We start from the raw sequence: 10,042 nt of genomic DNA, 5'->3' as shown, positions 1-10,042 counted from the left end.
GTTAATAAATTCGGTTTCATTCTTCACTCACAAGAAAGGAGAAGGAAAAGATTTCTTTGTGTCCCAGACCCTGTCACTAAAACCCTTCCCAATGTGGAGAACAGGCTTAGTTGCCCAGAGCACCTTCGGTCAGTCTCTCAGCTGAGCAACCAGGACCTTCAACATTGCGGGAATTCCCATGGTGGCCAGCAGAGAGAGCTCGAGCACCACAGACCGGGAGGGGTGCGTTCCTCTGCTGGGTAGTGATGGCCAGCAGAGGGCGCACCATCGGCTTTTCTGACCCAGGGCACCTGAGAGCAGGAGGGGCTTCTATTGCTCCCAGAGGACTCAGGGCCTCTGCCGCTGCCTCAGTACAGAGAGCAGAGCTCCATTTCCAGCAGGTTCTGCCCCCGCCCCAGGGGAGACGTTGGGAGCTTAGCAGAAACTTAGCATCTCCTGAGTCATCAGAGAGAAGCTGCCTTGTTGTACTGAGTCCTGAGGAGGGGGCGCTGGGTGGCTTCCCTGGGCAAGCTGGTTGCTGAGCTGCACAGGCCTTTGCATTTTCTGAGCTGTTCCCGTGTTTCATTCCTCCCCTTCCCGGACAGTATTTGAAAATGACGTATTTTACTAAAGGACTCGTGGATTGCGGGGTCCCACGACATCACCTCATAGATGCAGTCGATGGTTTGTTCCAGATTCAGGCTTGTTTCCAGGAAGGAACCCTGACAGAAATTCAGAAGAACAGGAGCTGCATTCAATTAGGATGTGGATACATGAAATGCTCTCTCAGGACCTTCTAGAAGAATGAGCTGGGACCCACGTTCCGAGTCCTGCTGGAACCAGAGACCGAGGTAAGGGCACAAACTGTCCCCCTTAAAAATTTCATGGTTATTTTTCCAACCTAGTGAAGTGATTGAAAACTGCAGAAAACGTGGTATGTACCTGTCATTAACCTTATGTTATCTTTTAATTTAAATGCCAGTGAGTAAAGATACAGTGTAATGTTAGTTTCAGGTGTACAATATAGAGCAACACTTCCACACGTCACCCGGTGCTCATCCCAGGTGCACTTCTTAATCCCCATCAGCTGTTTCACCCATTCCCCCACCTCACTGTGGAACTCCTCAGTTTGTTTCCTAGTTAAGAGTGTTTGTTTGTCACTGTCTCCTTCCCCTCCCCCCTTTGCTTTGTTTTATTGCCATGTGTTAGTGAAATCATCGGTATTTGTCTTTCTCTGACAGGCTTATTTCACCCAGCATAACATTCTCTCACTCCATCCACCTCATGGCAAATGACAAGATTTCATGTTTTTCCGGCTAAATAATATTACATTCCATATACTACATCTCAATTTATTCATCAGTTGATGGATGCTTGGGCAGTTTCCATAATTTGGCTGTTGTAGAAAATGCTTCTGTAAACATCAGGGTGCATGTATCCCTTTGAAGAATTATTTTTTTATTCTTTGTGTAAATACCTCTTAGTGAAATTGCTGGATCGTAAGGTAGTTCTATTTCCAGTTGTTGTTTTTTTTTTGTTTGTTTTTTTTTTACAAATCTCCATGATGTTTTCCAGAGTGGCTGCACCAGTTTGCATTCCTACCCACAGTGCAAGAGGGTTCCTCTTTCCCCACATCCTTGGCAACACCTGCTGTTTCATCATTCATTGATTTTAGTCATTCTGACAGATGTGATGTGTTATCTCATTGTACTTTTGAATTGTATTTCCCTGAAGATCAGAATTGTTGAGCATGAGCATCTATTCATGTGTCTCTTGGCCATGTGTATGTCTTCCTTGGGAAAATGTTTATTTGTGTCTTCTACCCATTTTTAATCGGATTTCTCATTTTTTGGATGCCGTATAACTTTATATATTTTGGATACTAACCCTTTATCAGATGTCGTTTGCAAGTATCATTTTGTAGGTGTTTTAGTTTTGTTGATTATTTCCTTGGTGATGGAAGCTTTTTATTTTTACGAAGTCCCATTATTTTTGTTTGTGTTTCCCTTACCTCAGGAGATATATCTACAAAGACGTTTGTACAGACAATGTCAAATAAGATACTACCCTTGTTATCCTCTGGGATTTTTATGGTTTCAGGTTTCACACAGAGGTCTTTATCCATGTTGGATTTATTTTTGTGTATGTTGTAAGAAAGTGGTCTGTTGTTGTTTTGTTTTGTTTTGCAGGTTGCTGTCCAGTTTTTCCAAAACCATATGTTGAGGAGATTTTTTTTAAGTTTATGTATTTATTTTTAAGAGAGAGAGCATGCAAGAGAGGGGCAGAGAGAAGTGGAGAGAGAGAATCCCACGCATGCTCTGCACTGCCCTGAGAGCATGACCTGAGCTGAATCCACAATCACACGCTTTGGTGACTGAGACACCTATGTGTCCCAAGACTATCTTTTTTTTCCATTGGATAGTCTTTCCTGCTTTGTTGAGAATTAACTGACCATATAGGTGTGAGTTCATTTCTGGGTTTCCATTCTATTCATCTATTCCTCTGTGTTTTGTTGTTGTTATTGTTATTGTTGTTGTTTTGCCAGTACCATACTGTTTTGATCAGTACAGCTTTGTAACATAACCTAACGTCTGGAATTGTGATGTCTCCAGTTTTGCTTTTCTTCTTCAAGTTTGTTTTGGCTGTTTGGAGACTTTTGTCATTCCATACAAATTTTGAGATTATTTGTTCCAGTTCTGTGACAAATGTTTTTGTTAGTGTGATAGGGATTTCATTACATGTGTAGATTGTTTTGAGGAATGTAGACATTTTAACAGTATTTTGTTCTTCCCATCCATGAACCTGAACTGTATTTCCATTTCTTTGTGTCCTCTTCCATTTTTTTCATCAGTGTTTCATAGCCTTGAGAGTACAGGTCTTTCACCTCTTTGGTTAGATATATTCCTGGTATCTTGTGGTATTTGTGAACCTGTCAATGGGATTGTTCCCTTACTTTCTCTCTCTGTTAGTTCATGATTCGTGTATAGAAATGCAACACATTTATGTACATTGATTTCTGTATATTGTGACTTGTTGAATTCATATATCAATTCTAGCAATTTTTAAGGGAGTCTTTCATGTTTTTTATAGAGCACATCATGTCAGTTCCAAATAGCGAAAGTGCTACTTCTTCCTTGCTGATTTGGAGGCCTCTTATTTCTTTTTGTTGTCTGATTGCTGTGGCTAGGATTTCCCATACTATGTGAATAACAGTGGTGACAGGGCTCATCCCTGTCTTGTCCCTGATCTTGGAGGAAAAACTTTCAATATTTCCCCATTGAGGATGAGATTAGCTGTGGGTTTTTCCTAGATGACTTTTATTATGTGCAGGTAGGTTGAGTCTCAATGTACTTTGCTGAGGGTTTTTATCATGAATGGATGTGACATTTTGTCAAATGGTTTTCCTGCATCTGTTGAAAGCATCATATTGTTCTTATCCTTTCTTTTATTACTGTGGTGCATGTTGATTGATCTGTGAATGTGGAACCACCCTTGCAGCCCAGGGATATATCCCACTTGATTATGGTAAATAATTCTATTAATGTATTGTTGACTTTAATTTGAAGGTACTTTAATGAGAATTTAGGCATACATAGTCATCAGGCTATTGGTCTGCAGTTTTATTTTAAAAATTTTTAACATTTTTTTAAGTGTTTCTTAGAGTACATAAAAGTGGGGGAGGGGCAGAGAGACAGGGAGAGAGAGAATCCTGGCCGTGCCCCACACTGTCATGGCAGGGTCCAACGTGGGACTCGAACCCATGTACTGCAAGATAATGTCCTAATCCGAAATTAAGAGTTGGACAGTAAACCGACCGAGCCACATAGACACTGCTTCAGTTTTCGGTTTTAGTGGAGGCTTTATCTAGTTTTGGTATCAGGGTAATGATGGCCTCATAAGATGAATTTGTAAGTTTTCCTTCTTTTTTATTTTTTATAATAATTCAAGGAGAATACATATTACCTCTTCCTTAAGTGTATGGTAGAGTTCATCAATGAAGCCATCTGGCCCTGAACTCTTGTGTTGGGGGGAGATTTTTTTTAATTACTGATTTGATTTCTTTGTTTTCAGATTTTAGGTATCTTCCTGTTTCAGTTTTGGTAGTTTGTGTGTTTCTAGGAATTTGTCCATTTTTCTCAGTGTCCAATTTGTTGCATATAGTTTTTCATAATATTATCTTCTAATTGTATTTTTGTGGTGTTGACTGTTATTTCTCCTTTCTTATTTGTGATTTTATTTATTTGAGTCCTTTCTCTCTTCTTTGTGAAAAGTCTGCCTACGAGGTTTTCATGTTGATTACTGCTTTCAAAGAACCAGCCCCTGGTTTCATTGATTTGGTCTAGTGTCTTTTTGGTTTCTATATTCCTTATTTCTGCCTTAATCTCTATTATTTCTTTCCTTCTGCTGTTCTTTTTCTCATTCCTTTAGTTGTAAGTTAGGATTGTTTGAGATTTTTTTTTGCTCTTTAAGGTAGGCTTGTATTGCTATATACTTCCATCATAGACTGCTTTTGCTGCATTCCAAAGGTTTTTGCCAGTGTATTTTCATTTTCATTTGTTTCAGTGTATTTTCTCATTGATTTCCTATTTGACCCATTCATTTAGTAGCATGTTATTTAACCTCCCTTTATTTGTGGCCTTCCCCTCCCCCCCCCCCCTTTTTTGTGGTTGACTTCAAGTTTCCTAGCTTTGTGGTCAGAAAAGATGCTTGGTCTGATCTCTGTCATTGGGTACCTCTTGAGGCCTGATTTGTGACCTACAATGTGATCAGTTCTGGAGAATGCCCCATGTGCACTTGAAAAGAATGTGTACTCTGCTGTTGTAGTATGGAGTGTTCTGAATATATCTGTTAAACCCATCTGGCCCAGTGTGTCATTCAAATCCATTGTTTCCTTGTTGATTTTCTGTTTATAGGTTCTGTCCATTGATGTGAGTGATGTGTTCAAGTATTCTACTATCGTTATATTATTATAAATGAGTTCCTTTATGGTTGTTGCTAAACGTTTTATATACTTGGTGATCGCATATTGGATGCATCAAAATTTACAATCATTGGATATTTTTGTTTGGCTGTCCCCTCTAGTATGAGATAGTGCCCATCTTCATCTCTTGTTATAGCTTGTTTGGTTTTTTTTAATTTAAGTCTCAGTTGACATACAGTGCATTCTCGGATTCAGGAGTAGATTTCGGTGATTCATCCCTTACATACAACACCCAGTGCTCATCACAACAAGTGCTCTCCTTAATACTCGTCCTCCATCTAGCCCAGTGCTGACCCTTGTCCCTCCATCAACCTTCAGTTTTTTTTTCTCTAACATTAAGAGACTCATGTGATTGGGGCGCCTGGGTGGCACAGTCGGTTGGGCGTCCGACTTCAGCCAGGTCACGATCTCGCAGTCCGTGAGTTCGAGCCCCGCGTCAGGCTCTGGGCTGATGGCTCAGAGCCTGGAGCCTGTTTCCGATTCTGTGTCTCCCTCTCTCTCTGCCCCTCCCCCGTTCATGCTCTGTCTCTCTCTGTCCCAAAAATAAATAAATGTTGAAAAAAAAAGAGACTCATGTGATTTGTTACCACTCTTCTCTTTTCCTGCCCCCTTCCCATGTTTTCATGTGCTTTGTTTCTTAAATTCCACATGAGTGGAATTTAATATTTGTCTTTCTCTGATTGACATATTTCACTTAGCATAATACATTCTAGCTCCATCCACATCATTACAAATGGCAAGATTTCATTCTTCTTGAAGTTGAGTTATATTTCATTGTATATAAGTATGTATGTATATATGAACATACACATATGTATATATGCATATACATACGTATACACACACACACACACACCACAACTTCTTTATACCTTCATCAGTTGATGGATACTTGGGCTTTCTCTATAGTTTGGCTACTGTTGATAATGCTGCTATAAATACTGGGTGCATGCAATGTCACTATTAGGTATTTACCCAAAGGGTACCAAAATAGAGTCTCGGTTTTAAAGTTTATTTTGCCTAATATAAGTATTGCTACTGGCTTTCTTTTGACATTATTGGCATGATAAATGTTTCTTCATTCCCTCACTTTAAATCTACAGGTGACTTAAGTCCAAATAAGGCTTTATAGGCAGCATCTAGATAGGTCTTGTTTTTGTTTGTTTGTTTTGTCCATTCTGACGCCCTATCCAATGTCTTTTCATTGGAGCATTTAGTCCATTTATATTCAGAGTGATTATTGATAGGTATATATTTAGTCCCATTCTACTAGTTGTTTTGTCATTGTTTCTTGATGTTTTCTCTGATCCTCTCTTGTCTGTAACACTTTTAGTTTTTCATTTCCACTCAAAGAGCCTGATTTAAATATTCTTTTCTTTTGACTGGTAGTACATTTCTTTACTTATTTTTAATATTTCTTCTTTTTTAAATTTAAGCCCAAGTTAGTTACCTTATAGTGGAATACAGTTTCAGCAGTAGAATTTAGTGATCCATCAAGTACAAAATATACCCAATACTCATCCCAAGTGCCGCCCCTAATGCCCATCACCCATTTACACCATACCCCTCTTCAGTAACCCTCCTGGAACCCAGAGTTTCTTCTCTGCATTTAAGAGTCTCTTATCGTTTGACTCCCTCTCTGTTTGTATCTTATTTTTGCTTTCCTTTCACTATGTTCATCAGTTTTATTAAATTCCACAGATGAGACAAATCATAGGATGTGTGTCTTTCTCTGACATATTTTGCTCAGCATAATTAAGTCCGGTTCCATCCATGTTGTTGCAAATAGCAAGATTTCATTCTTTTTGATCGCCGAGTAATAGTCCATTGTATGAATATACCACATCTTCTTTATCCATTCATCTGTCAATGGTCATTTGGGCTCTTTGCATAATTTAGCTATTGTTGATAATGCTGCTATAAACATTGGAGTGCACCTGCCACTTCGAGTCAGCATTAGTGTATCCTTTGGATAAATACCTAGTAGTGCAATTGCTGGGTCCTAGTGTGTTTCTATTTTAGTTTTTGTGACGAATCTCCATACTATTTTCCAGAGTGGCTATACCACTTTGCATTCCCACCAGCATTGCAAAAGGGTTCCCTTTCCCTGCATCTGTTGTTTCCTGAGATGTTAATTTTAGCCATTCTGATAGGTATTAGGGGATATCTCATTGTGGTTTCGATTTGTATTTCAGTGATGATGAGTGAGATTGAGCATCTTTTCATGTGTGACCAATCTGGAAGTCATGTTTCTTAAAGTGTCTCTTCATGTCTTCTGCCCATTTCTTAACTGGATTATTTGGTTTTTGAGTGTTGAGTGTGATAAGTTCTTTATAGATTTTGGATACTAACCCTTTATCTGATATGCCACCTGCAAATATCTTCACCCATTTCATTCACTTGCCTTTTAGTTTTGTTGATTGTGTCCTCTGCTGTGCAGAAGCTTTTTATGTTGAGGACTCAATAGTTCATTTTGGTTTTTATTGCCCTTGCTTCTGAAGACAGGACAAGCGAGAAGTTGCTGCGGCCAGGATCAAGGAGGTAGATTGCCTGTTGTCTCCTCTAGGATTTTGATGGTTCCTGACTTATATTTAGATGTTTCATCCATTTTGAGGTGTATGTGTGTGTGTGCATGTGTGTGTGTGTGTGTGGTTTAAGAAGAGTGTCAGGGGTAGGGTTAGCGTTAAGGTTCGGTCCCAGGAGACTCCAGGAGCTGAACCCACAGCAGTACAGTGGTCTCTATGAAGGGTTGAGTTGATGGCACAATGGAGGGTTCCGGTCAGGATTAGTTTTGGCTTCCAAGGCCACACAACTCTATGGGCCCCTGGTCGGGCAGGCCTCATGAGTCCTCTCGGGCAACTGCAGCTGGGCATGAGAAATGACATGGTTAGGTTCCAGGTTCGATGCCGAGTGACCCTGCACCGTTTCTGGACCCCAGGCGTGTGGTGTTGTCAGACATGGGAATTGGGTCCACATGAGGAAAGAGCCTTAGCTAGGGTTAGGGTCCCGACCAGGGATGTGGCCAGTGCTGAAGGGACTCCAGTCTTGTAATCTCCCTCGAGTGCTGAAGTGAGGGTCCATGCAACGGTGCAGGTCAGGTGTAGGGTTATGGTTTGAGATCGGGTTAGGTTTTGGTTGAGGGTTCTGGTCAAGTTTAGCGTTACGGTTAGGGTTAGGTCCCAGGAGGCTCCAGGGGCTGAACCCACAGCAGTGCAGTGGCCTCCCCAAAGGTTTCAGTTGAGGACACAAGGGAGGGTGCTGGTCAGGATTAGTCTTTGGCTTCCAAGGCCACACAACTCTATGGGCCCCTGGTCAGATGGGCCTCATGAAACCCCTCGGGCAGCTGCAGCGGGGCCTGCGAAAAGACATGGAGAGGTTCCAGGTTCCATGCTGAGTGACCCTGCACCACTCCTGGACTGTAGGCACGTGGTGTTGTCAGATTTGGGGATTGGGTCCCCATAGGGAGAGAGCCTTTGCAAGGGTTACGGTTCTGTCCAGGGACATGGTCAGAGCCGAAGCGACTAGTCTTGTGATCTACCTCGATGTCTGAAATGAGGGCCCATGCGATGGTGTGGGTCAGGTGGTGGGTTAGGGTTTGAGATTGGGTTAGGTTTTGCTTGAGGATTCTGGTCAAGGGTAGGGTTAGGGTTAGGGTTATGTCCCAGGAGGCTCCAGGCTCTGAACCCACAGCAGTGCAGTGGTCTCCCCGAAGGGCTCAGTTGAGGACATGAGGGCGGGTGCCGGTCAGGATTAGTCTTTGGCTTCCAAGGCCACACGACTCAATGGGCCCCTGTTCGGGGAGGCCTCTCGTATCCTCTCGGGCAGCAGCCTTGGCTGTGAAACAACATGGTGAGGTTCCAGCTTCCATGCCGAGTGACCCTGCACCGCTTCTAGATCCCAGGCACCAGGTGTCAGACTTGTGGATTGGATCCCCATGGGCAGAGAGCCTTAGTTAGGGTTAGAGTTCAGTCCAGGGACATCATCGTGTCCGAAGCGACTCCAGTCTCGTGATCTCCCTTGAGCACTGAAGTGAGGGCCCATGCGACAATGCGGGTCAGGTGTAGGGTAAGGGTTCGACACCGGGTTAGGTTTTGGTTGAGGGTTCTGGTCAGGGGTAGGGTTAGGGTTAGGGTTAGGTCCGAGGAGGCTCCAGGCGCTGAACCCACAGCAGTGCAGTGGTCTCCCCAAAGGCCTAAGTTGAGGGCACATGGGAGGGTGCCGTTCAGGATTAGTCTTTGGCTTCCAAGGCCACACAACTCTATGGGCCCCTGGTCGGGTAGGCCTCAGGAATCATCTCGGGCAGCTGCAGCAGGGCCTGGGAAATGACATGGTGAGCTTCCAGGTTCCATTCCAGTGCACTGCTTCTGGACCCCAGGCGCATGGTGTTGTCAGACTTGGGGATTGGGTCCCCATGGTGAGAGAGCCTTAGCTAGGGTTAGGTTAAAGTTCAGGGATGTCACCAGGGCCGATTGACTCCAGTCTCGTGATCTCCCTCAAAAGCTGAAGTGAGGGTCATGCACCATTTCAGGTCAGGTGTAGGGTTAGGGTTCGAGATCGGTTTAGGTTTCGGTTGAGGGTTCTGATTATGGGTATGTTTAGGTTTAGGGTTAGAACCAGGAGTCTCTAGGCACTGAACCCACAGAAAAGCAGTGGTCTCCCCCGAAGGGCTGTGTTGAGGGCATAAGGGAAGGTGCCGGTCAGGATTAGTCTTTGGCTTCCAGGGCCCCACAACTCTATGGGCCCCTGGTAGGGTAGGCCTTACGAATCCTCTCGGGAAGCTGCAGCCGGGCCTGTGAAACGACATGGTGAGGTTCCAGCTTCCATGCCGAGTGACCCTGCACTGCTTCTGTATCCCAGGAGTGTGGTGTTGTCAGACTTGGGGATTCAGTCTCCAGGGGGAGAGAGCCTTATCGAGGGTTAGGGTTCTGTGAAGGGACGTTGCCCGGGCCGAAGTGACTCCAGTCTCATAATCTCGCTCGAGGGCTGAGGTGAGCACCCATGTGACAGTGCCAGTCAGGTGTAGACTTAGAGTTTGTGATCTGGGTAGGTTTTGGTTGAGGGTTCTGGTTAGGTGTAGGGTTA

General features: G+C 43.3%; 1 protein-coding gene across 3 annotated transcripts in view; it reads left to right on the top strand.

Annotated features, from left to right (window-relative positions):
- The first annotated feature begins 336 nt into the window (after nt 1–336).
- Nucleotides 337–10,042, top strand: part of LOC131519428 (olfactory receptor 6C1-like) — a 170,107-nt gene continuing 160,401 nt past the window's right edge. For all 3 annotated transcript variants that reach the window (XM_058742467.1, XM_058742465.1, XM_058742466.1), the window contains exon 1: nt 337–830. The gene's annotated coding sequence lies outside the window, so the exon portion shown is untranslated. The remainder of the gene's footprint in view (nt 831–10,042) is intronic.

This window comes from Neofelis nebulosa, chromosome 8 (genome assembly GCF_028018385.1).
Source record: "Neofelis nebulosa isolate mNeoNeb1 chromosome 8, mNeoNeb1.pri, whole genome shotgun sequence".
NCBI lineage: Eukaryota > Metazoa > Chordata > Mammalia > Carnivora > Felidae > Neofelis > Neofelis nebulosa.
This window is presented reverse-complemented; position numbering and strand designations above follow the sequence as displayed.